Here is a 27864-nt window from a genome sequence, read left to right as displayed (position 1 = left end):
ACTAGTACTTGAACGCTGTAACTTTCGACTTCCAAACCAGCTGATTTGGGAAGACGCGTTAACCACTAGACCAACCCGGTGGGTTTAGAACTAGCCCCCTGCATTTTTTTAATTTAGTTAAATTCTCTTGCTTTGGGATTTTCTTAAAAATGTTAAAAGCGCTTTTTATCTTCTTCTTGACAGCATTCGACCACCAAGGGACAGGCAGTCATCATCGCTGTGGTTTGAAGGTTGTGCTTTGATGATGCAGCAGCGATGACATTTTTCACTTGTTCAACATTGTTGATGACTCCAGTTATCTTTTGAATATCTATATCCTTAGTAAAGCTAGTCCTGTCAGCTTTGCCAAGAACCCATCACTTAATGTACGGGATACAATTTAACAATGTATTTAATAACAACACAATTGGAAATTGATCACTTCCATGTAAATCTTCAACAACTTTCCAATTGTAATTTATGCGTTATGGCAGCACTGGCAAAAGCTAAATCAATACAGGATTAAGTACTATCTCTGACGTTAAAGAAGGTATCTGAGCCAGTATTTAATAATACATCTGAATTTGTTAGAAAGCCTTCAACTGATCCACCCACACGGTCCAAAGCTCAGTCTTCCAAAGGGGAGTTGGCATTGAAATCCTCTACAAAAATGACAGGAGCAGGCAATTGTTCTATTAAATTATACAAATCGCCTCTCTCGCAATTGATCTTAGGCAGGTAATATTAAAGGTTAAGTTGAGCAGTCCATGCGCGGAGGTTATGTTGGGCGGTGTGTGCGTGTAGCTACTGCTTGTAAATCGTTGCATAAATGAACTTCTTCGAAATAATCAACTCCTTTTCTTGATCTCTAATTAGGCGCTTGATCAAACCTAACTATGTTGTACCCTTTCAATCTCAAAGTATCAGAATTCCTTAAATGTCTCTCTTGTAAGCAAACGCACAAAGGATTTAATTCTGTAATCAACAAACAATGGAAAAACATCCACTGATAATCCATTGATAGATCACCTCATTTACACAGACTTTATTACAACATAAGATTTATCGCCTATGTTTTCTCTTAGACCAAAATTTTTTTGACCTTTTCTCCATTATCTTGTCGGTCTCCATTTCCGAAGACGATGCTACTTAACGACCTCGTACCATTTTAATTATTGTTAAGGGACATAACCACAACTGATTGGTTGAAGTGATGTAGAAAAGGGGATGATCTACTTCCTTCCCGAATTATTTTATATAAATTTATTATTATCTTATCACTCTTAACTGCCAAATATTTCAGAATATTTACAATATAAAAAGAGAAATTTATTTTCTTTCACTAGCAAAAAAAATTGATGTATTGTTATTAAAAAAATTTAAACCAAAAAAAGTTTTTGAAAAGTAACCATTACAATTTTTTTTTATTTTTATTTTTTAAGAGAAACTGATTTAAGTAGAAGTGAAGAAATAAATTTTTCTTTGATTTCCCTTCAAGATTATATAAATTAATACTAATAGTCTTGCAAATCGCATCGTAGAAACAGTATTTAATTATTTATCAAAATAACCTTTTTTTATATTTCAAGCACTATTTCAATTACTTTTTCTCAAGATTTAGCGTTTTCAATGAGATCTTAGCTTTCAGAACAAATGGTTCTTTAAAAACACACTTAAAAAGATTACAAATATAAAAAAGAAGTATGTTAACATCTCTTTCACTTATATAAAATGAGTTCATTTTATACAAGAAATTATAAATTTTAAATAAATTATTAAGTTTCATATACAAATCTACGGTTCTAACAAAGCAGAAATCTCTACGACAACGCTAAAAAAAAAAAAAATCAATAAATAATAAGTAAAGATTAATAATTGAATTTATAAACAATCTATTGGTGAATTTTTATAAAGTAACTAAGAAAATTACAAAAAATTGGATTAAAAATGTACAAGTAAAATAAAAACTTCTCAATACTTTTTTACTATTACGGGACACAAATCATTAACCCTCAAATTCAGTGAGAAAAGTTAAAATATATACTGAATTATCACACATAAAAAGGCCACAAAGTTTTTCATTCGTTATAGGAAACCAATTTAAACATTTATATTATGCTTAATTTTTGAAAAAAATAATTGTTGAGCGATAATTAATTGTTAAATAAAAAGGCATAAATAAAATAAATGGAAAAAGTTTTGGTTTATTAACATCAGCAGCTAATTAGTTATAAAAAAGAATCTGGAAAGAACTGCGTAACTAAGGTGGTTCAGTTTTGTAATTCATTTATTAGGTTAAAAAAAATCATTTTGAGAGTTTTAAGAAAATAATTGCGAAGTAGTGATAATAAATTTAAAAAATTATTTTTAAAATTGTTTAAAAAATACACAAATACAGTTATTCTAAATAAACAAAGTTGGGTGTTTTTAGGAAAGAGGTGAAAATGGTTACTTAATTTTTTTTAAATTAAAATTTTTTTTTACCTCACACCATTGGAGTTGGATGGGCACAAAAACTCCCATTAACTCCTTTTCTGAAGTATAATATAGCCAAAGAAGGAAAAAATATATAAAATCATATTTTGTGGAGGGGGTGAATATTCAACAAAATTTGTCGGTAATTTATGATATTAATAAAAAAAAAATGTTTAACTTATGTAAGAAAAATTTTACTAAAGTACCCCAAAGATATAGAGTTGTATTTCTGCCAAATCACCCCCACAGATTTTTTCAATTTTTCCATAAATTTAATACATTCTTTCTCTTCGAAGGTAGTAACTGTCTACCAAATTTGAATAAAGTCGATTGACGGGGTCCAGAGTTATAAGATCAAATAATGCCAACATATATACGTACGTAAAAAAATATTTTTTTCTGCACATTATTTACAAATCATTTAAACCTATTTATTTTTGTTAAAACATTTTTTTATGAAATGTCTCCTTAAGGAACACAATTAAACAATAAGCGCAATATTTTAATTTTTTGGTACTTACGTATTAACGCCACTGCAGCTACAGCTTTATTTAAAAAAAGTAGTCAATCGGATTTCGGTGGAAAATGAGCCGATATTGAGTTTAACATAGATTCAAAACAGTCTGTTTATTTTTTTTTTGTTGAGGTTTTTAGGGGTATCGACTACTATGGTCATTAGCCCCATCCCACTTCAAAAAATAAAAACTAAAAAAAAAGGTTCAATGATTCACAATCTCATGAATCAAAAATTTTCAAAATTTTACATTTTTCATAACTTCTAATCCAACAAATTACTTCCTAGGCTTTCCTTTCGGCCATCCTTTCTTGCACCGTTTTTCCATCCTGCGAACGGCCTCAACTTCTGATGAAAGAGTGTCTGAGGCCTCATACATGGCATCGTCTTCTCTTTCTGATGCCAATGACGTTCGCCGGCTTACATCAGGTGATGAAAGTTTCATTGGTGCTGTTAACATCGCTGCAATTGAATCTAAACTAGCAAGCGATGCACTTTCCGCGGCTGATGAGCTTGATTCTGTCTCTACTGCAGTACTGGGTCCAGCTGAAATAGATGCTCTCACTGAAGCTGTTCTTTGAGCTTTAGGAGGCTCCATTGTTGCAGTTTTTATATCATCTGCATCTGGTTCATTTTCAATAATAACTTGCACCTCCATTTCGGTAGACTCAGATTTTCTAGTCACAATTTCTTTAGGTTTGTGACTACACGACGGAGTGATCTGTTTCTCTTTGTCAGATAAGTCAAGTTTGTTTTTGACCTGTTTCCACCTGAAGGTGGAAACAGGTCAAAAACAAAAGCATATCCAAGGAATTTACTCGAACCCCCGTTAGCCAGCTATATGTATTGTACATAAGTACAGCTGTTACCGCCCTGGACGTGGAACGTAGATGTTGTGTTCCGGACGTGGGGATTATCTACCTCAGGGCAGTCTGATTATTAATTTTAATAAATGGTTATTTATATTTATTTATTTTATAAATATAATTTAACCAAACTTAACCTACGCTCGCTTCGCTCGCTAACCTTGACTAATTAACAGGAGTGTTTTGATTTTTAAATAATAAATAATTGCAATAATTTTAATTTATTAAATAAATACCCAAAAAATTACGGTGTTAATTATTCAAGGTTAGCGAACGTAGGTTAAATTTGGTTAAATTATATTTATAAAATAAATAAATATAAATAACCATTTATTAAAATTAATATAGAGACTGTTCATTTTCCACTGAAATCCGATTGACTACTTTGTCTTTAAATAAAGCTGTAGATGCGGTGGCGTTAATACGTAAGTACCAATTTTTTTTTTTTTGAGTAGTGTATATATTTTTCCGTTAGTAAAATAGCTGTAATAGCAGTATATATCGTGTAAAATAAAAAAAAGTAAGTAAATGATTTCAAATAAGTTTTAAAACATAAAAAAATTTAAAACTTTTTTATCAAAATATTTTCTTTGACTCCTTAAAATCACATTTATGTTGGTTATAAATTGTTAATTTACAGAAAATGCAGAGATCATATAAGCTCCAAAATAAATAAATATTTTAATAAAACTCATAAAACACAATAAAAAATATTTATTTATTTACAATAATGATGTTAAGTAAAACTGTGCCTGTAGAATATATTTACTTGTGTACTTGGCCAGAAAATTTCATTAACGTCAAACTGAACTTAAGTACGAAGTTTACGTAAACGGGGTATACCACTAGTTTCTTACCCTGAAACACCTTAATCTTAAAGGTTGTATGTCGTATCTACAACAAGTTTCAGCATTATTTCCTCAAAACTTATGGGTTTCTCTTATACCATCACAGAGAGAGAAAATTCAACCAGCAATCTTTTCACGTTACCCACTAACTTTAATATTGGGACTAATAAATCTCAATTTAACCTCTTTCTTCCCTGTTCCCGGTCTGCAGTTTGGAAATTTATGTTAGAAGCATATGTTTAGGATATTTCATGAAATTTAAAATAATGGGTTTATCCATAAAATATTAATTTAAAAAGACCAAATATTTATTATAAAATTGTATTAAATAAAAAATAAGGTAAAACATATTTTATACGTTCAAAAATCAGTTGCTCTTAATATAAAACAAGAAATACAACCGCAATTAAATAGGATAAGAAAATACATAATTTAATATTATTTCCTTAGTTTAAATCACTGATGTATTTCTACATTGCATCCTTACTTACGTCTTACGATCTTCTTGCGTATTTTCTCTCAGGTGCATAATCGAAAATTTTATTAACAATCCATTCAACGTATTCTGCCATAATGTTCCTTTGTTAAATAAAAAATATTACCATTTCTTATCTACCAGTATTCAAAAATGTACTTTTAAGAAAACGGAAATAATTTGAAAACGGAAAAACCGAAGTGAATATTTAATGTTACATATATACAACCAATGTACTGTTATAGAAAAGAACTAAATTTCCAATATCACCCAAAATAAAGATTTTAAATAAGATAGAAAGTATTCAGCAAAAAAGGAATTCCTAAATAAAAAATAATATTTTTTTCTGCCTCGGTTTTTAATTTACAATCGGTTCCAATTTTCAATCTACCGGAACCATATGTAAATTTGAATACAAAAAAAATAAAGATATGCAGAGAGGGGTTTCCATTGAAATCCCTCAAAGAACTGTATAATATATCTTATAGAATATACATAAGTATAATAAAATAAATAAGTACACAAAAGATAAGTCTAAAGAATAAAAGATGAGTACAAAGAACAGTGATAAAGTTCAAAACATAAAAAGCAAATAAAATAAAATATAGTCTTATCAGTAAAACAAAGAATAACTAATCAAACAAATTAACAGTGAAACAATTTAAGAGAACCACAAAAAAAAAGTAGCGAAACGAAACGAAGAATTTCGACGACGCATAACACTCAAGGGAGTTGTTGTACATAGGGTAGTTGATTCAACTCAAACCTCGGAGAACTTACAGATCTAATATATGAACCAGTTTTAGACACCTAACGTTCTCGCTATTATCCAGGAGGTCAACCGCGAGCCAGTTCACATGTTTGTATCTTGTACTGAATCGTCGTATCTCCTCTGGAACGGCTGGTAATACCAGATAATCGTGTATTTCAGTGTTTTATGCAAACCACAGCTGAATCCAAATCTGGAATACGACGAGTACTAGCTATATACAGTTTATTCAGCGTTTCCAGAATAAATTTGTGAGATGTATTACCGAGGTGCCATGGTTCGTACGGAACAACGAAATTCACGAGTACTTAGGGTTATCGTGCATTCGAGAGGAAGTCGATCGATTTGAAACTGAGTAGAAAGTAAAACTTAACGATCTTCTAAACTCTAGTTGTTAAGTTCTTAGGCAAAGTGAAAAATGTACGGCGATTAAAGCGGGTACATGTAAAGGGACGTAGGAACCTAATAGAGATACTCAGGACGAGGCCTCTTTTCTTAATTTGTGTATTATAAAAAAAAACTTATATTTATATTCGTTTATCTTTTTAATGTTATTTATTCCTATGTCACTATTAATAATTTTTATGTTGTAGTTTTATTCGTAGTAATGGACATTATTATGATTTCTAGTTAAAAACTGGCTGGACTTTTATTAATGCTTATGATACCTTTGATTTACTATTGATGTTTAGAATGTTAATTAAGGCGTTTAAAGGGAAACATCTTTATAACTTTATTATGAAATTTACTTATGATTTCTAATCTACGAAACCGACTGTGGACATGAATTGAGATAAAAAAAAAAAAAAAAAAATTATATTTAATCGATACAATAAACTATCCTAGCCAAAATGATGTAAAATAAGTAAAAAAATGTACTTTAACCCCTTAATAATTTCCCTATTACATTTTAAAGACCAACATGAAAATTGTTTGTAAAAAAACTTTAATTAACTGTGTCTATAAATTACATATAGATATATATATATATATATACTAGCGGACCCGACAGACGTTGTCCTGACGCGGCATTATTCTGTAATAAATGCACACACATAAATATAAGTAACTTAAGTTAAAATTAGCAGGAATGTGTTCTAAATTTCATTAAAATGACTATTACTATGATATTATAAGTTTGTGATTGTTGTATTATTGTAATGGGTTTATTGATTAATTATGTGTAGTATGGTTAATATTTATTTTCACTAAATATTGATATGTCCGATGAAAATTGAATTAAAAAATCGAAACGTCGTAAAATTAGTGTAATTAATAAATTTTCATCCACATTACTACTAATTTTCACTTAACATCATTCTAAAAAAGTACCTCCTACATATATTTTTTTTTATTTAATAATTTTGATGTTTCATAACCATGTAACATCTTAATTAATCAATTAATGAAAAATTTTTAAAGCACTGTAAAAAAGCAACGTAGTTAAAATTTTAGTAGAAATTTTTATCATTTTTCTCATTCTTTATTTTAACATCTATGTTACCAAATTTTAGATATTTGTAAATTAAAAATAATTTTAGAAAACTTTTTATAAAATTAATCAGCTAAAACATTATAAATTCAATTTTTTAAATATACTTTAAACTATATTATAAGTAACTTATATTTTTATTTTATAAATGTTATAATTTATTTTACAAACTTAAATTTTTATTTTCAAAGAGCCGTTCAATACTTCATAAGTTGCATAGAAACAAATGAGAACTGACAATTTAAATTTGTAGGTTAAGTTGATTGTTATTGAATGCACGTGTATACATCATTAAAATTCATGAAAAATCATGTAAAATACTCACTTCAATACTGCACCTCACAAATTTGCACAATGTACATTTTTTAAATTAAACTTTAAAACGTTATCAATACGTATCAATAAATAATAATATAATATAATATTCTCAATAAGCGCGCAATTCTAGCAGACTCGGCAATGCTTTGCTATTGCTAGATCTGAGTATACATACAGATTAAATGACAACAATTTAAAGTTTCATAAAACCTTAAAAACTGAACATTAGCAATTTAACAAAACTTAACCTTTCACTTTATAAAAGTCAGAATGTAAATAAATCCAATTGTCAGAACAGAACCTATCGGATTTAATTCAAACTATTCTCTAAATACGAATTTTTATGTAAGAAAAACACTAAGCTACGACGCACGTAACTGATATGCGAAAAAGCAACAAAACAAAAAAAAATTCCTAGAATCCGATCTCAGCACCAACTACCGGGTTTGACTGATAAACCAAAAATTAAAAAAAAACTTCTAAAACGCGATCGCAGCTCTGCCTACCGGACCCAATTGTGAACCTTAACCATCCCAAGATCAATAACACATAAATAAATTTAAAAAACATTTTCACTTCAATACTGTACCTTACAAATTTGCACAATGTATATTTTTTAATTACACTTTAAAACGTTATTTCAATAAATAATAATATAATATTTCTCAATACGCGCACAGTTCTAAACGCGATCGCAGTGCTGCTTACTTAATCAGTTGTGATTTTGTTTACCGGTCATACGGGCTCTTTGTGATTGGTCGTTGTGTTTGACAGCGGCCATCTTGCATTGATCTGATTGGTTTTCCTTTGTTTACATTTCCATCTGATTTATTAGCCTCTTATTTATTCAAAAACTGTTTTCTAGCGATTTTTTGTAACACAATAATAACACAAAATTACGAAATATTTTTCTCAATTTGATCGCAGCACCAACTGTCGGGACAAACTAAAATTAAAATAGAATATTATTGAATATTCGATACTGCGATGGTAGTGCAGTCTGCCGGATCCAATGTAAAACATTCCAAAATCAACAACTACTTATAAATAAAAAATTAATTAAAAAAACATTTTCCAGTGCACCAAATTGCGAATCTAAATCATTCTCGAATCCCCTTGAACACACACACAAAATTTCATCAAAATCAGTCTAGCCGTTTAGGAGGAGTTCACTTTCATACACACGCACACAAGAAATATATATATATAAAGATATATATATATATATACATTTATATATATATATATATATATATATATATATACACAGACACACACATAATTTTTTTTTGTAATATAATTCTTAAGTTTAATTCCAGTAACTGAGGTATGATTAATTTTGTTAAGGACAAAGGTGCTACAGGTTTAAATTGGTTTGACAAGAGTATTAGAGATGAACAATGCATGTTAACCAACATATAGAACAACAGTTAGTAGTGTATAACCGAGTGGGACCAACAGAGACAAAGTGAGAGATATAATAGAGAAATAGCCACACGAGAGAGAAAGAGGATTGCACGATGAGAGGGCTTAGTTTGATTAACGCTTTGCAACTTGGACAGGGATTCTACTAGCATGACCAAGTTCTGACATAACAAGCGAGATTAATTCACTTTCTAGCCGGACATTTCAACTTCCTATCAAGGTTTCCTGATATACAAGAGGTAGAATTTAACGAAAAACAAGGACATAACGTAGGAAACTACTGACTACTAAAAGTTTCTACTTGTTAAAGGTGTTCTTGTTATCTGAACTACTTCAGAATTTTTCAAAGTAAATCTTCAAACACACTTAAAAGAAGGTTATTAAACCTGTTTCATTACTTGATGTTTTAATATAATCTAAACTGATCGAACTTAATTTAAAAAAAAAATAATCAAATACTGAGACCTTCAGTAAAAGAAAAAGAAAGAATTTTATTTATGAGAAAGAAACGTAAATAACCTTTTTTCTTAAATAATTAAATTATATGAACCCTATTTTATATTGACTGCATATCATCATTTTGGATAAAACATGTTTACTTATCAACCACGAACATGATTAATCGATGAGACTTTGCCAAAACATGTCGTTGTTATAATTTTTGTTTTCTACTCGTAATGTAAATATAAAAAAAAAAGATTTAGAAGGAACAATGAACGGTGTGGATGAAGTCCTACGCAAGAAATACCTCATGAACATAAACGAGAACAAAACCAAAGTAATGAATTATAGTAGAAATACATTCTACTATAATTCAGGGGAATTATAGTTATCTTATAGACCACTGAATGTAAAAATAGGAAGAGAAAAAAGTATGGAGGTAGAAGAATTTTGTTATTTGGGAAGTAGAATTACTAAAGATGGTCGAAGCAGAAGCGACATAAAATGCCTATAATTAATAGCACAGGCGAAACGAACCTTCTGTCAGAAATATAATTTGTTTACATCAAAAATTAATTTAAACGTCAGGAAAAGATTTTTGAAAGTATAGGTTTGGAGCGTCGCTTTATATAGAAGTGAAACTTGGACGATCGGAGTAACTGAGAAGAAAAGATTAGAAGCTTTTGAAATGTGGTGTTATAGGAGAATTTAAAAACTCAGATGGGTGGATAAACTGGCAAATGAAGAGATGTAGCGGCAAATCAATGAAAAAAGAAGCATTTGGAAAAATATAGTTAAAAGAAGAGACAGACTTATAGGCCACATATTAAGGCATCCTGGAATAGTCGCTTTAATATTGGACAGATAGGTAAAAGGAAAAAATTATGCAGGCAGGCAACGTTTGGAATATGTAAAACAAATTTTTAGAGATGTAGGATGTAGAGGGTATACCGAAATGAAACGACTAGCACTAAATAGGGAATCTTGGAGAGCTGCATCAAACCAGTCAAATGACTGAAGACAAAAAAAAAAAGACTCGTAATGTGTATGTTGCAATATATTAACTAGGACTTAAACGCTGGAACTCTCGACTTCCAAATCAGCTGATTTAGGAAGACGCGTTTACCACTAGACCAACCCGGTAGGTTGTAATATATTAACTAGTGAACAATAAGCAAACCCATGGCCAAATGAAATAAAAATAATATATATGACATGTACACTGAGGTATAGTCTTTCTTATACCCACACATATCGACGATTCCTGAGATGTGTTGTTAACCCGAATCCGAATCACCGAAGTACACGGGTCTATTATTCAAATCCGCATAAAAGTAACTTACTGTTATAATTAGCAACCAAAACCATTTGTTTTCCTAAAATCAGAAAAATTTGTACAACACGCGGTATGCTATGTTGTTAGAAAGTAGATCATGAATGATGGAAGGGTAGGTGGACAAACAGATTTTTGTTTATTATCAAACTTTCTAAACATCTTAAGGCAGGCTTAACTTGATTATCTCCTCCTACTGCACCGAAATAAAAAGTAAGAAGAATTTTGTTTACCAGTGAGGTTCGCTAGTTGATCTGTGTTTTGCTATAACAATTTTATCGTTCATTCTTGTTGCACATTTACAAATTCTGTTTATGTAAAATGTTAATAGATGGATTTTCAATGTAATTCAAAGAACTGCAACATTAAACAATATAATGAAGTTAACTGTAATGGAATTACAGTAACTTTTACTTCCATATATTACATTTTTACTTCCTTATAGGAAGTAAAGAAATTATTGTGATTTTTTTTTGTTATGACCCATTGAAGTTTACATCTTAAAAATACTAGTAAACGTTTTACTTCCTTGTAGGAATTTAAAGCAAGTATTGTGATCGCAAAAAATTTCTGATTTCACATCTCAACGGAAATATCCATTTTGACCATCCCTGTCTGTACGTACGTATGTATCTCGTAACTCAAAAAGATTAGGCATAGGATGATGAAATTTTGGATTTAGGACTGTTATAACATCTACTGTTCCCTTTTGAATGCAATAAACTGAACCAAAAGTGTCAAAAACTCCCAAAATCATAAAACATTGGATTTTGGACTTTTAACTGCAGTAATAAGCTGTCATTGAGAGCTTTTCAACAATATATCATAAGTGGTACTTATTTTTATTGGTTCCAGTGTTATAACCAAATAAAATTTTAATTAAAATATTTGTATCTTACAAGGGGAAGAAACATCGGTTTCAATCCGACTTCATCTCCTTTTTTTTAACTTTTTTTTAATTTAATTTAAACATATTGATTTATGGAAAAAAAATTCAATAAATAATTATTCAATAATAATAAATTTAAAAAATGTACTTTTCATTTAAAAGAAATGTGTATATGTAATTTAATAGGCGTACAGGGAAGTCATATGGTATCTACATCAGATTTTTTATAATTAACGATAAATTCAATACACAAAAGAAAACTGTGTTAAACTATTTTTGAACGGAATTAACAAAGAGGAATTTTCACTAAAAGAAAAATCTATAATTACATGAATATACAGAGTACTAATCAATAATTAGAATTACAAAAATCTTGAGCGAATAAGAAATGAAATTTTTTCTACGAAAGAGAAAATAAATAAAAAATTAACCTTTTTTTTCAATCTTAGTTTTAACCTTTTTCTTCCTTAATAAATGTTCTTTCTCTTTATTTTTAAATAAGTATTCTTAGAACACCTTTCACTTTAAAAAAAACTCACATGAAATATATACTATTGTTTTTTTCTTACGCGGCACACACGAGTTCTTAACATATTTTTTTTTATATCTTCATACATCTACTACGTATGATATAATAAATAATATTTAAATCAATAAAGAGAATGGTGCTATTAGCGAATGACTTCAAAAAAAGAATAAAGAAGATTGAAAACGTGACTGGAACATTTACTATCATCTTAAAAATCATAACGGAATCTAAAGTAATATATTTTATGACAGAATAATTCAAGATAACACACAATGGAGTTTCTTTTAGAATAATGATTAAAATTAAATAATATTTCTAAAAAGGAGATAAATTTAATATAATGTAGAAAATTAACCTGTATGAAAGCAGTTTAATTTGATAATTAAATAATAATTACGTATTTTTCTTTTGCCAACAATTTACCCTAGCTCTGGAAAAAAATTAGTTGAAGAAAACCTTCAAGTGTAAAACTGTTAAAATAGTTTATGACGTAATATTTGCCTAAAAAATAACATATATTTTCGTATAAGTGATAATATATGTTTGGAGATAGACGTATATAACTAATTAAAACTGTTTTTCAATGAAATTAACGAAAGTTAAAATAACACGATAAAAATTGTTTTTATTATTTAGTTCTTGAAAGGGGTATTTAATGACATTTTATTAAAAAAAATTGTTTGGAATCAAACACAACCTAATCAACAAGTAGATTTACCGGTATGATAAAAACAAAGTGGGTTCTAATTCAACTGGTCCTGGTACCGTAATTAAAATAAGAAATATAGTAATCCTATGTTCTGGTAGATGATACTGCCTGTAACAGTCTTCTGTTAAAGAATATTTCTTTGAAAAGATTTAATTTAAATCATTAGATACATAAATCTTCTCAAAGCAAACAATACATGGGAAACGTTTTCCGTTTCATTTTATTGGCCGGAAAATAGAAAAAAATACGGTTTTCAGGTGATTTTCGGAATAATAAAATTTAACCTAAAAAAAATCAACATTGATAAAAATTTTAATGTTGTAAATTAATTACTCTGCCGAGTGCCGTTTCCATTAAGCAATTTGTAAATCACCGTTTTTGCAAAATAAGCTCATTGTTGGATCTGTTACGCGTTTTGCGATAATTTGAAATTGTTGAAATTATCAATGAAACATAAATACGACATTAAGAATTTCGAAAATTAAATAAATAAAGCCGTTATAAACTATATCTCTAAAATAATAATCGATGGCTGGCCGCCGTGGAGCGAGTAGTAGGGTCTCGGCCTTTCATCCGAAGGTCCTAGGTTCGATCCCCAAGGTGTGCGAAAGTGATTTTCGCACACGCTATAAATCATTCATTCATCTCATCCTCTGAAGCAATACTTAACGGTGGTCCCGGAGGTTAAACAAAAACCTTTTGTTTTACGTCGCAAAAGTAGTTATGTGGTGTAAGTGAGAACGTTGTGGATCCGTAACCCTGCACAAATCGGTTCGAATCCGACTTTCATATACGTATATTTTTTTTAAACTTTTTTTTTAAATTTAAATGACCTATTAATAATCATAAACCTTTGTAAAAACTTTTGAATTAAAATGAAAAGTACACAAAATTTTATTTCATTAATAACTACCGATTTTTTTACATATTTTTTGTTGTTGATAAATCAACATATTAAAATTTAAAAAAAAGTTAAAACAAGGAAATTAGTCGGATTCAACAATTTCAACACGATTTAACAATCGGACAACAGCAGTAGGACGATTTAATCAACTTCAGGTTTATCGCAAAACGCTCATCAGATACCACAATGCGCTTCTTTAGCAAAAACGGGGTTTTAAAATACGTGTAAGAAAATCGTTCACAAAATATTGTTTTCATGTATGGAAATGAAAAAAAAAAAAAAAGATTTCATTCATAATGAATATTTCATTTACATAATCATTAAAAAAAAAGAAGACAAAAACTTAGATTTCTTAAGTTTATAGTACAAAAAAGTATACGACTCATATTTTAGAACAATGTAATCCAAAGACTTTCTAGATTGGAATTTAACACGATGAAAAGAAGACAAAAGAAAAGAAGGATTCGTGATACTTATAGAAGTTTTAATATAACAATTTTCTTCTCCAAACAATAAGATAAAGTAATAACAATATAAATGCTGAAATACCTAACACAATAAGAAATTTTCTTAGAACTTATTTTATAAAATATCTTAATTTACAAAGTTTTAAATTCTCAACCCTCTTGATGTATAAATTTAAAGAATTCTTGTCTTTTTTTTATTAAATATTAGCCTGTATACAACAAATACTCTGACGTATTACTCACTTTCCAAGAAAATACACTTTAAAAAATATGCTAAAGGTTCGCTAAAAATTGCATTAAACGAAATTTTCAAAATTAAGCCACCAAAATTTACAAAATAAATTTTAGTAAATAGGTTGTCTATTATACGGAACACCCCTCATTTTTTTCAATGAATTAGTTAAGACTTTGAAACGTGGAAATTTGACATTTTTTTTAATTGAATATAACAACGAAAAATCAATCTGGTACGTTATTAAGAAAAGTAATTGAATTTTTATTTCGTATCGCGTCCAATTTATCACGCCAAAGCTATAGGAAATCAACGGAACGGCAAATATGTTAATGGCCTTTACCTTATTAGAACCACTCAACTGGGAGCTCATGACGGCTCTTACTCTACTCTTGAAGCCAGATGTAAGGTCCTCTTTCGCTCGACTATGGCTAATTCCAATATCCTGCAGGAAACCAAGGTACTTATATGTCTCACCACGCTGCATTGCATTCATGAGTGCAGGAGCATCCATCTGCGGCACTTCACACGCCTCAATCCGCGACCATTTTCCTCTCTTCATAGCATTGACCCTACACTTGTCAAGACCAAAACTCATGCGTATGTCGACACTGAACCTCTCGACTAATTTGACAAGTTGCCGGATCCCTTTTTCAGTGTCAGAAAAAAGCTTAATATCATCCATATACATGAAGTGGCTAAAACTGTACTGCCCAAGAGCAAAACCCATCTTGGACTTCTGTAAGATGGCAGACAGAGGATTCAACGCTAAGCAAAACCATAGAGCGCTCAAGGAATCGCCCTGAAAAATGCCTCGGTTGATCTGTGTTACTCCAACCTTAACGGGGTTCTTATCTGGAATAGTCAACAAAAGATTTGTGCACCACTTACCCATAACGACACTTAGGCACTCAACGATAACGGGATCGACTTTGTAGAGACGTAAGACCTCTATCAACCAGGAGTGCGGAACCGAGTCAAAGGCCTTTCTGTAGTCTATATAACCAGTATATAAGCTGCCCCGACTCTTCTTTGCCGTTACAGAGATAACGCTATCAATCACTAGCTGCTCTTTGCAGCCCCTACTACCCTGACGACACCCTTTTTGCTCCTCAGCTAAGATCTGATGCCTCTCAAGATGCTTATTGATTTTGGCAGTGAGAACAGAAGTAAAAAGCTTATATATTGTGGGGAGACAGGTAATAGGTCTGTACTTGGACGGATCTGCCTTCGCAGTAGAAGATTTCGGGATCAGATAGGTCATCCCCTGGGTGAAAAAGGTCGGCATTAGACTTGCATCTCGCAAGATGGCAGAGTAAAATTCTGCAAGACGCCTGTGAACAGAAGAAAAGCGCTTGTACCAAAAGTTATGCACTCCATCAATCCCAGGCGCCCTCCAATTATGGGTTTTCCTAATTGCCTCCTGTACATCTTCTAGAGTGATTAAATTATCTACCATTGTCTGGACTCTATCAACTCGTTTTCGCTCCTCACGAATCCACCTTTCCCCACTGTTATGCTGTGAGGAACACGACCAAAGCGACTTAAAGAGGGATCTGCGCTGATCCAGGATGTTTTGGACAGACTTACATCGTAGCTCAGGGAACTTCTCAACCATCGCTTGGTGCAGCGGAACACTATACGGTTTCATGTCCGATTCCATTTTTGTTATAGTTAGGTAGGTACGGTAAAGGAAGGCATTATGTTCATCTGTCCATTTAAACCGCTTCCTACCCCGGGGTTCTACAGCACTGGGTGACTGAACTTCAGCCACAACAGAAGCCACAGAAGACGTTCCAGGCCTTGTGGTACCATTAGGTGAGGCGCCGCCACTCGCTCCAGCACTCCTCACCCCAGACTGAACATCACGACGGCTCCGAAGGGTGTCAGCCCGCAACACCCTACCGCCCCGGCATTTATTCACATCGTTGTACTCCATTAATTTTCAAAACAAATGGGTAACAGGATAAGCTCCTGCGGGCAAGGCTCCGACACCTCTAGAAACGGCCGTCCCTAACATGGGAAACACACGCCGACCAAACGCCGCCCAATCTGGAACAGACGCGTTGGATTTAAAGTACCTGTTATGGTCCGCGGGTGGGCCTTTGAAGAACACCACCTACCCTGTATATCTACAAGGCCTTCCTCTATCCGCCACCTTGAGGACGCGCCCAGTAGGGGGACAGGACCCCCCCCTGGGTTATTATTATTATTATTATTATTATTATTATTATTATTATTATTATTATTATTATTATTATTATTATTATTATTAGACAATATGATCTTATAATACAGACTTATTATTATTATTCAGACAATTTTTCTTTTCTTTTTTTTCTGCGTAATAAAATCCAATGAATAAATGTAATAAATTTTAATTTATTTAATAAAATAAATATATGAAATTTCTTTAAAAAATGTAACATAAATTTAAATTAAATGACCTAAATACAAAGGATAATTTATATGTACATATAGATAAGCTAACAAAAAAAAAGAACAGAAACCTTATTACACAAGGCTAAGGGAAGATTATTCAATATTTATTGTGCGTTTATTTTCTTTTTTGTTTATTTAATGAATTGTTGCCTGTTATTCTTTGAATGATTTATGACAGTACACTTTTCTTTCTTTTTTAATAGATTTCTTAAAAATATTAGCAAGTTTGTCAATATATTATAATTTAATCTTAACATACCAATTTTCATTCAGTTTTTATCAACAAGAGCTTAAAAACTAGACACAAAGTTATAGAGTCATTTCATAAAATAAATCTAGGGCACGTCAATTTTTTAAGTGTTAAATATTTAATTTTTTTATCTATAAACTTAAAAAATATTTTAAAATATAAATATTAAAACTAACTCCAAACTATCTTTTAACAGTTAATTTTTCTTATCACATATAAGAAATACGTATTAGAATATTATTTAATAAAAAAATAAATACAAAAAAACCTTTTGTGAAATTTCTTTCAAATAACTTGAAAGAAACCATTTGATTTAGTATATAAAGAAATTTAATTTTTTTATAACATTCAATGTTGATAACGCCACCTATGCGTCATGAGTAAGGTATTTTCTATATTCTCATACTCCTTTTCAGCAACCGAATTTTTTTATTATTGTGTATTAGCACGAAATAAGGATTCTTCGGTTTGGTAGTGTAGTTCGTTGTTACTTTTTTTGTTGTGTTATAGCTTTGTTCAACATGATCTTTTTTTGCAACTTCTTGCAGATTGTTTAATAGAAAATCAGATTAATAAAAGCTAATAAAAAAATTGTATTCGTTATAATTTTATTAATTTCTTTAAAACGCTTATCTTATTAGTTAAGAAAAAAATTAACAAATTTTTTTTTTCAATTTTTCAAAATAAACGAAAACTAGAAAGTTACTTATTTGTTATTGGAATTGTATCATTGTAAATTATTAAAACAAACCTAGATTACTTGTAATATTAATCATAATTCTGTTATCGTTTTATGAACTTTGATTTTTACGTGTTTTTTAGCCCCTAATTCATAAATTTAAACGAAATTGCAATAAATTGCAATAAATTGCAAAAAACCTTGCGAAATATAATACAATATGCCTTCATGTTTACAAGCATTTTAAATACAAACTCCCGCTGGCAAACTTTATTAGTTAATACAACCTTTGTCAATTGTTCTAATTTTCATGAATTGTCTTTAAAAACATAGTTATATGTTTTAATCAAAGCTATCTTCTCATAAATAATGGTAGGTATGTAAATTATAAAAGATTAAAATTTATTACTATTTTAATCTTCTAATATTTTTATAATTTTTATTTCAAATCAAAAAAACTATTCCTCTGAAAAAAAAGAATTTCAATATACTAGTAGAAACTATTTTTGTTTGGGAGATTATTCTATAATCTCAGTAAATTATAACCTAGAAAGACTGCCTATTACTGCTCTGATAGAATATTAAACCACACATTTTAAAAACCATTGAATAATATCCAAGAACAAATGAAACATAAAAAAAATATGCCAAGAAAAATGTAACAGGCGGGTTGCATAACTGTAGGAGCCATTAATATGCCGCTTGGTGATGACGCATACGTGGCGTTTCCGCATTTATCAAGGTTCCGATAATCGTAAACTTAAAAAATAGTAGTTGCTTACAGTGGTGGGTCGCCGCAGGATCAGGAACATCATCGTTCTGGTTTATGGCTTCCGAGTGGTTATGGCGCAACACACGAAATTACTTGGGTGTATGGTTTGAACGAACCGGTCTGTTCAACAAGCATATTGCGGAGGTATTTGGCAAAGCAGAGAAGGCCATTAACACTCTTGGCCGGCTAATGTGGCCCTCGTGGGGGGCCACGGACGATCAAGCGGAGGTTACTTCTATCGGCTGCGGCATCGATACTTTTATATGCTGTCCCAGCATGGCTCAAGGCATCGAACAGGAAGAGGAATGTGATGCGGCTGGCCTCGCTCCAGCGGCGGGCAGCGTTGAAGATTGCGGCTGCTTATAGACGTGTCTACAGAGGCGGTGGGGGGTGTTCGCGGGTGTCCGTCTCCGGGCCCTGCAGTTAAAGAGGATATATGAGGGGATGCAGAAAGCTGACTCTCCATCCCTTCTTCTTCAGGAGTGGCAAGAGAGCTGGGATGCGTCATATACAGATGCTTGGAGTCGGCAAATAATTCCTTGTCTGGACTCGTGGCTTGGGAGGAGGCATGGGGACGTCGGTTACTATGTCTCCCTGCTTCTCTCTTGCCATGGAGATTTTGGGGCGCATCTTCAGAGGTTTGGGAGACATGCGTTCCCAAATTTTATCCATTGCGGCCTCTTGGATATCCCGAGCATAATTTTACTGCCGTCCTAAACGGGTGAAGTTGACGAAGGGTGTCACTTAGAGTGGATCACGCCGGATACTAATGTTGGCTATGTTTTGCGGAGAGTGGGCGAGTGCAGGGAGATCGAGGGGCCCGGGGCTGGCATCTTGAAGCAGAAGGAGGTCGTCCCGTGATTGGGGGAAAGACTGAGATGCCTGAAGGTGGACATGGGGGAGAGGGACAGCCCTCTGCAAAGCTACCTTTCGTCTATGCTTGGATGGAAGGACAGTAATCCATCCGAGGTACGGAGACTTTCGGACCCCCATGTGAAAAATGACCGAGTTCCGGTGGGGTGGGGATGTCTTTGCGACAGATTCTGGGGTGGAGCCCAGGAACGACATAGTCGGGACTGGTTACCCATCTCCGGCGGCTTGACGCAGGCAAGAAGAAAAGATCCAACCGGCGTGCCGACCTGTAACGCTGGTAGGCGGGAAGGTCAGTTAGAGTTTTGTGGACACTCCTCTGGGTTGTTCTACTTGATTATAAGGCCGGCCTAGGAGAATGGGGATAAAAAAAAGGAAAAGAAAAAAATTATGCTAGTGTTATACACTAATATAATTTAATTTTTTTTAAATCTGCACACAGCAGGTAAATAGAGAAAAATATCATCAGTGAATGTGTTATGGATCCATAAGATTATTAATAAAACTTATCGGAAAATACTAAATCTGCACTAAATAGGAAAAAGCAAAAGTAATTTTCTACTTCAAACAGATACAAAATTTTTCAATTTTCTTTTCGCCGTACTTTTCAATACAAATTAAGCTGATATTTAAATTTTAAATCATATTTTTTACGAAACAAATGTTAGATAAATAAACGCATACTAAAGCCAGTTATCTTAATGATATCCAGTTTCATGGATTTTTTAGTAAATCTAATATTAAAATACTTGAAAACTTCAAATCTTAGATAATTACATACAAATTCTAAGTCTCATGAGGTTTTTTCAAATCTCAATATCTTGAGAGGAAAACGAGAAGTAAAAGATTCAGCTGGAAGTATTATCTAAACCTCGACTCTCAATCATATATTTTGAAATTAAATTTTTTAGATAATTAACAAATTAATTTTACCAGATTAAAATGTAACGTATAGATTTCCTGACTTTATATAATGTTATCTTTAAATATTTTTGTTATAACATAACTTCGTAATTATTAATTTTGTTCGTTTAGTAGTGATATTTTTTCGTTGTTGGATTATAACTTTTACTCATTTGTTCTTTTTTTTTTTCATCTAGTTACTTATTGTTCACATCAATTATATTTTTGAGATTTATGTACTCAAAAGTTTTGTAGTCAATCTGTCATACATTAAGTTTATCGATAAAACATGTGTTATTCCATAGAGTAATCCATTACACCCGTCTGAATTGTAGCAGAAGATATATATATATGTTTCCTTTTCGCTAGTGAAGGTTTTCCGTAAATGTATACAGTATATCTCCCCGTGTGTAGTGTGTGTATGTGTGTGTGTGTGTGTGTGTGTGTGTGTGTGTGTGTGTGTGTGTTTTGTAGATAAAAATTACAAAGTTAAGATTGCTTTTTTGTTTTAATATTATGATTAAATTTCGTTATGTTTATTTCACATAGCATGTTTAGTACACTACATTAATTTTCAACGTATAATTATCTTTTTGTACAACTGTAATACCACGGAAGAAACTGAGGGTCAATGAGGGTCATTATGAAACAGATTTTCATTATGAAACAGGTGTTCAACCGATCAAAAGCCTACCAATGAGCAATCAGAAGCGAGTATTGTTTAATGTATCAGCTGTTGTTTTACTTTGATTTTAATCCGATTTAGAAGTTAGGAAACAGAGACTGATTTTACAGAACACCAATAGGCAATTATGTTTCTATATTACACGGTTTATTCTTTTGATAAGTATGTCGATATTGAGGAAGAAATATCTTTAAAACCGACTGATACTATAGAAAAGGCAGAACTTATTGACTAATAACTTACTACCACAAAAATGAAGTGCTTAATATATTTTTGAAAAATTAAAAAAATATAACCCGTAAACAATATATTCTATCATTGACTTATTCAATTACTTAGTCAATAATCCCAATATTTAATCAGCCGAAGAAGAAACAAAAAATGTTTGATTGAAACTTATTCTTTCTTCTTCTGCTAAATATTAAATTGTAGAGAATTTAATAATTCTATACATTGCAACTCAAGCAACCTGCAGTGCAGTACAGAAACCCGCGTTTTTTACCTTCAGTGGCACATCAAGCTATATTTCGCTACTTTTTATACTTCACACATCTCTCTATTCTCAAAAATTGGTGTGTGTTATGTTTTATTATAGATATATTACTTACTTAAGCTACACAAATTTTATACATTCTATTAAAAAAATTAAATTAATATTATTCATGAATAAGCAATGAAGAAGCTGTTTAACACCTTTATTTAGTAAATGATAAATAAATGACCCCCTAAAGTATCAATAAAATTACCGTAGATTTTAACTAAATGATTTTAGTATTAAGAAAATTAAATAAAAAACTTGAACAACCTTTTCCAAAATTTATAATTTTTTATTATACACAAAATTATTCCTCTAAGTGTACGGCGCTCATGTTAAAAATGAGGTACTAGTTTTTTTTGTGAATTTTAATGTTTTAGGGTCCAACTAGTTCATCTAGAATAAAAACCATGTAAGTGTATATACGTCGCAGTGCTTTTAGCCTTATCTCAGGATTGACCTTATTGATTTTCTTCAAATTTGACTGAAATTTTTTTTCTTTATATATGAAATCCATTGATATTATTTTTCTACAAAATTTGTTAAGGAGTTGTGGGATATCGCGAAAAATCAAATTTAGATTTTCTTTAGATTCATTTTAGAGAAAACAAATTTTAAAGCAACATTTTTGTTACCTGCAATGCATATGTAAATAATCCAAATATGTTTATCAAAAAATCAACTCCCTCTTAAAATTGAAATATATGTTTTTTGTTCTTTTATTCTATCTCCCGTCGAATTCAACAATTTTGGAAAGTTTATACAACATATATAGGATTATCAAGAAGCGTCTATATATTTTTTTTTTTAATTATAGACTCAGGACCTAAAAATGGATGAATATTTCCTAAAATTTATGCTCGACCATTAAAAAAGACTTAAATGTTATAATCTGTTTTTTGACACTTATTCTTTTAATCTTTATATTTGTAACCGGGGAAAGTCACGCAACAGTTCGCCATCTTTTTTACATATGGCACAAAAGTAAAAATTTATTTTATTAGGAAAAAAAAAAAAAAATATTATTTCCTTTTTTCATTGTTTTAGATACGAACGTAAAAAACATCGATAGTTTATAAAATAAAATTTTACAGATATTTAAAATTGATATAAAAAGAATAAATTAGAAATATAGAAAAACTTGAGTTTTTAAAGGATTGCATTTAAAAAAATTAATTAAAAAAATATATTTGTGTTTTTTTTTTTAATTAATGTACCATCCTAACCACAGGTTTTCAGCATGTAATCCCGCAACACGCGTTCAAAATTCTCGTAACGGGAATTCGATTGCTAATTACGACAACATTTTATTGGACCTACACTACAAAAAAACTACACTTCATTTACATTAATACATATCATTCTCTGAAGTAATACCTTACGGTGATTCCGGAGGCTAAATAGAAAGAGAGAAAGACTTCGTAAAATAAAATATCTACGTATTTTATAATTCGTAAGTTGTTAATGGATAAAAAATAAAACTTATGCAATATGTACAATTAATATTCGCTTTAAGACGCTTTAAAATTTCTGAAGTTTTCAATTGAAATTTATGTAGTATGTTTTTAAATTATGAGCGTACACCCCGTTCAGTACTACGTGCACAAACAGGTTGTTATCGTTTACCTTTCGTTTAGCAAGCACATTACTTGCCCAATTCTTGTTTTTATAATAATAAAAAAAACAGAAATACGATTTTTTCATTTTTTCAGTAACTTTTAATCAACGTTGAGTCAACTTACGGCAACTTTTCTTTACTGAATTTGTAATGTTATTTATGAAAAACCAATATTTTGTATGATATTAGTCGAATAAAAATATCTAGCAAGGTTAATATAATCATCTTATACTAACCTTGAAAATTATTAAATGTTTATTCTGGTTATATAATATAATATATACTTTTTAATAGTAATGTGAATTACTGAAATTTTAAGTATAAATAAGAAACATCGTGGATCACTTGGTTTGCAACAGCATCATGCGGGAACCAACCAACCGATTACTTTCAAATTTTCAAGATGCATGCGTGTTATCCCAGGGAAAGTTTTAAGTCATAGATCCAAGGCTTTAGCCCCCTTCGCGGTTAAGATATTAAAGGTATTCATTATAGAAAAAAAATTAATCCTCTTATATCATTGTATTTCTGTTACCAAGGCAACAGAAATATAATGAAGTAATATTATTAATTCTTTTTTTAATGATTATCTGTAAAATATTTAATATTCTCAGAATCATGATAACGAAGCATCGCGGGTCCAAACGGTTAGGTATTAATAATATGTATGATATGTATTTTTAATGGGAATTAATGAAATTATTTTTTAATAATACTGTAAATTTATAAAAAATAAAACACAAGTAGAGAGAGTACATAAATTAAATTTTGCTTACAAAATTATTCAAATACCTTCCGTGATTTATTTAACCAAAAAAAAAAAAACGATAATTTGTTTATTCAGTACAGATGCGTACAATAAGTACTTAATTCATTCATTAATTAAACTGAATTACAGAATTCGAATTAAAAGTAAATGAATTAAAAAAATCCATTAACGTCATATACACAATAAGCAGCGTTGAAAACTTTTCCTATATTTATTCATATGAAGTAAGCAATATAAATAAAAAAAGGAAAATTTTTAGTTTTTTTTTTATCATTTATGAATGAAGTTAAAACGGCGAATTGGAAGATTTTGACAGATAAATTATTAAATAAATGAAATATATAGATAGTTTCATTATAAAATAATATAAAATAAATAAATAAACTTAAAAAAAAAATCTTACTAATCTAAATCTATTACTTTTTTTATTTTTAACTTTTTAAAACGGCGCTAAGAATTAAAACAATAAAAAAAAAATATAAACAACTTTTTAAACCTTCACCTTTAATTTGTATCTGGCATAAAAATAAGGTTTATTTTTCTATACCTAGTTTTATCATTCTTTTTTTACTTCTTGATTTTATATATGTGCATAATATTTATTCAATTTACGTAAATGATTAAATATACATATTTATTTATTTATAAGATATTTATTTAAGAATTTTATATTACTTCTATTTTATAATTTTAATTTTATTAATATTTTTAAAAGCCCTACCAAACAAGCTGCCCTTGTGGCAAACCCGTTAACGAGAATCTCAAAGATAAAAAAGTCTTTAAAAAAAAAAATAATAAATGAAGAAATGCAAATACAAGGCGTAAAGAGATCACTATTGAACCTAAATCATGTATCTGCAAAACGCAGCAATATATTTTTTTATCGTTAGTTTTACAAGCTGTTTATTTTTTTTATTTCCAACGAAAATTATAAATTGTACATAAAAAAATATAAGTAAGCTATATATGATTACACTCTAAAAGTTTTAAATTAAGCAGCAAGGACAGTTGACTTACAGACTCAGGCCGACCATTCCGGATACGTATAGTTATTTGAACCCCAACCATCAAAGTACACCGGTATTCACTGTCTAGAATTCAAATCCATATAAAAGCAACTAACTTTTACTAGGATTTGAACCTCAGAACCTTCGACTTCCAAAATCAGCTGTTAAATAACTGATTTGCGACGAAAAATTAAAAATATTTTAAGACAATTTTTTTATATTATGACTATAAATTTTTTCAACATCCTATTACATTCGTTTTTGGGGATATATATTTCTTATTGATATTCTCTTTTTTAAAAGCGATTTAACGTTTTCATCCACTGTCTAGATTCATATCCGTCTAAAAGCAACAACTAACATTTTGTTAGTTAGGATTTGAACCTCAGAACTTTCAACTTCGAAAATCAGCTGTTAAACAACAGATTTATGACGATCAATTATCCACTACACTAGCCCGGTTGGCCAGTAATTTTTTTTTTTATACATATATAAAAAAATGTTTTCCACATTCATTGGGATGTCTTACTCTTGAATAAATTTATTATTTAACATGCTTTATGTATAAATGAATTCATAAATAATTCAACAAAATGTTACAAAAATATCAACTTAAGATAAAATTATCACTTACTACGGCCGATTTATTCCAAGCAATAAAATATTTTCCACAAATAAGCTTTATTATTATTATTATAAACTTTACAATAACATATAACATAAATATTATGTAATTGATCGTACATTAGAAATACTTCTTTTTCTATTTAGATTGTTTTCTTTGATAAAAATAAAGTTTTATATATGTATATATGTTTTAATAATAATCATTAAACAATGTTACACTAATGAAACTTACCAGACCAGATTATTAATTTCAAATAAAACTCCAACAATTTAATGTATTTAAAATATGTAATTATAATACACTGTATCTAAATAGATTATTACCGAAAAAGAAACACAAGTGAATCACATACATAATATATATATGAAACTTATATAAGCACAATAAATGAACAAAAAAAAAGTGTTATTAACGGAACCATAGTTAAAGTAACTTCCACGTATAGAAAAAGAAACAGTTGGAAAGTGTTGCCTTGTTGGAAAACACACCCGCACAATTGCTTTTAACACATCTGGTTGGTTACAATGCTGTCTATATTACACACACCTGTTTTTTATCGTTCACTTCTACGGTTTTTATTTGCATTACAACTAACAACGTTTATGTTACAGTATTATTATTGTTATTATTATTACTCTTTTTTAATTGCAATAGTATATTACATATAAACTACAAGTGTAAGAAACAAAATTGTTTTAAAATTTTATTTGCCTCTTTTAAAAATGTATTAAAATTAAATTATTTTTATAATTTATTAATTTAAAATAGTAATAAATTATTACAGTTTACGTTTATTATCTAAAAAGCTGTAACAAGCATGTGTGAACTAACTATTTTTGAAAAATTATATCTAAAATAAAACGAAACGTTGATTTTATTTTAATATTTAAAAAATAAATAAATTTCATGAAAATGATAGGTTTATATAAATATGTAGACACATAATATAACTGAACACTCTATTTTTCTGTTTAGCCTCCACAACCACCGTAAGGTTAGGTTAGATAGTGAGATGGTGGATGGGTTTCAATTAACCACACATCTCAGGAATGGTCGAACCGATACTGTACAAGATCACACACTTCATTTACATACACTTCATACATATCATCTTCATTCATCCTCTGAAGTATTATCTGAAAGGTAATTATCGGAGGATAAACAGGAAAAAGAAAGGTTAAATAGTGAGAAGATACGAGATGCAATCATGTCTAGGGTGCTATGGCTGACTCAACTGAAAAGAGGAGGCGAGGCACCCCGATAATAACATGCGGACCGTCCAGCAGAACACAGAAAAACAGCGAAAACCTCAAAAAGTGAGGTGTATGATCCCGGACTTGAGAGCGAAGGGAGACAGCCTTCTGCAGAGCTGGCGTTCGTTCGTGCTTGCATGGATGAGCGACAGTAATGATGCACGAGGACTTTAAACACACTGTGCTCGAAGGCACCTCCTGGAGCTGACTAATGCTTAAATGAGGTTTCCGGCCTCGGAAGTGGGGGCTGGTGACATAGAGGTTAAGTCGGTAGCGCAGGCTACATACGCCGTAACATCTGCGAGCCCAATACTTTGTCCGTAAATGGAATTACTCCCTTAACCAGAGGAAAAAAAAGGTTAGGTTAGGATGATATGTACGAATGTAAATGTAGTGTAGTCTTTTTTAATCTCAGGTCAACCATTCCTGAGATGTGTTGTTAATTGAATCCCAACCACCAAAGAACCCCGGTATCCACGATCTAGTATAATTAACAATGAGGCGTTTCGATAATGAACAATTCATAATTCATAATTCATACCGGATTGGTCTAGTGGTGTTAGTGGTGGTGGGTTGGTCATCCCAAATCAGCTTTTTTCGAAGTCGAGAATTCTAAGGTTCAAATCCTAGTAAAGAAAGTTAGTTTTATACGGATTTGAATACTAGATCGTGGATACCGGTATTCTTTGGTGTTTGGGTTTCAATAAACCACACGTCTCAGGAAAGGTCAAACTGAGACTGTACAAGACTACACTTCATTTATATTCATACATATCATCCTCCTTCAT

General features: G+C 30.6%; 1 protein-coding gene across 2 annotated transcripts in view; it reads right to left on the bottom strand.

Moving 5' to 3' along the window:
* LOC142325503 (1-phosphatidylinositol 4,5-bisphosphate phosphodiesterase epsilon-1-like) overlaps window positions 1-26335 on the bottom strand; it is a 1691101-nt gene extending 1664766 nt beyond the window's left edge. The window contains exon 1 of one of the 2 annotated variants that reach the window (XM_075367353.1): window positions 26055-26335. The gene's annotated coding sequence lies outside the window, so the exon portion shown is untranslated. The remainder of the gene's footprint in view (window positions 1-26054) is intronic. The other variant, XM_075367348.1, reaches the window with a different exon arrangement.
* Between the last annotated feature and the right edge of the window lie 1529 nt (window positions 26336-27864).

The sequence above is a fragment of the Lycorma delicatula genome, chromosome 5, assembly GCF_047948215.1.
Source record: "Lycorma delicatula isolate Av1 chromosome 5, ASM4794821v1, whole genome shotgun sequence".
Classification (NCBI taxonomy): domain Eukaryota; kingdom Metazoa; phylum Arthropoda; class Insecta; order Hemiptera; family Fulgoridae; genus Lycorma; species Lycorma delicatula.
Note: the sequence above shows the minus strand (reverse complement) of the source record. Positions and strands in the feature narration are given on the sequence as shown.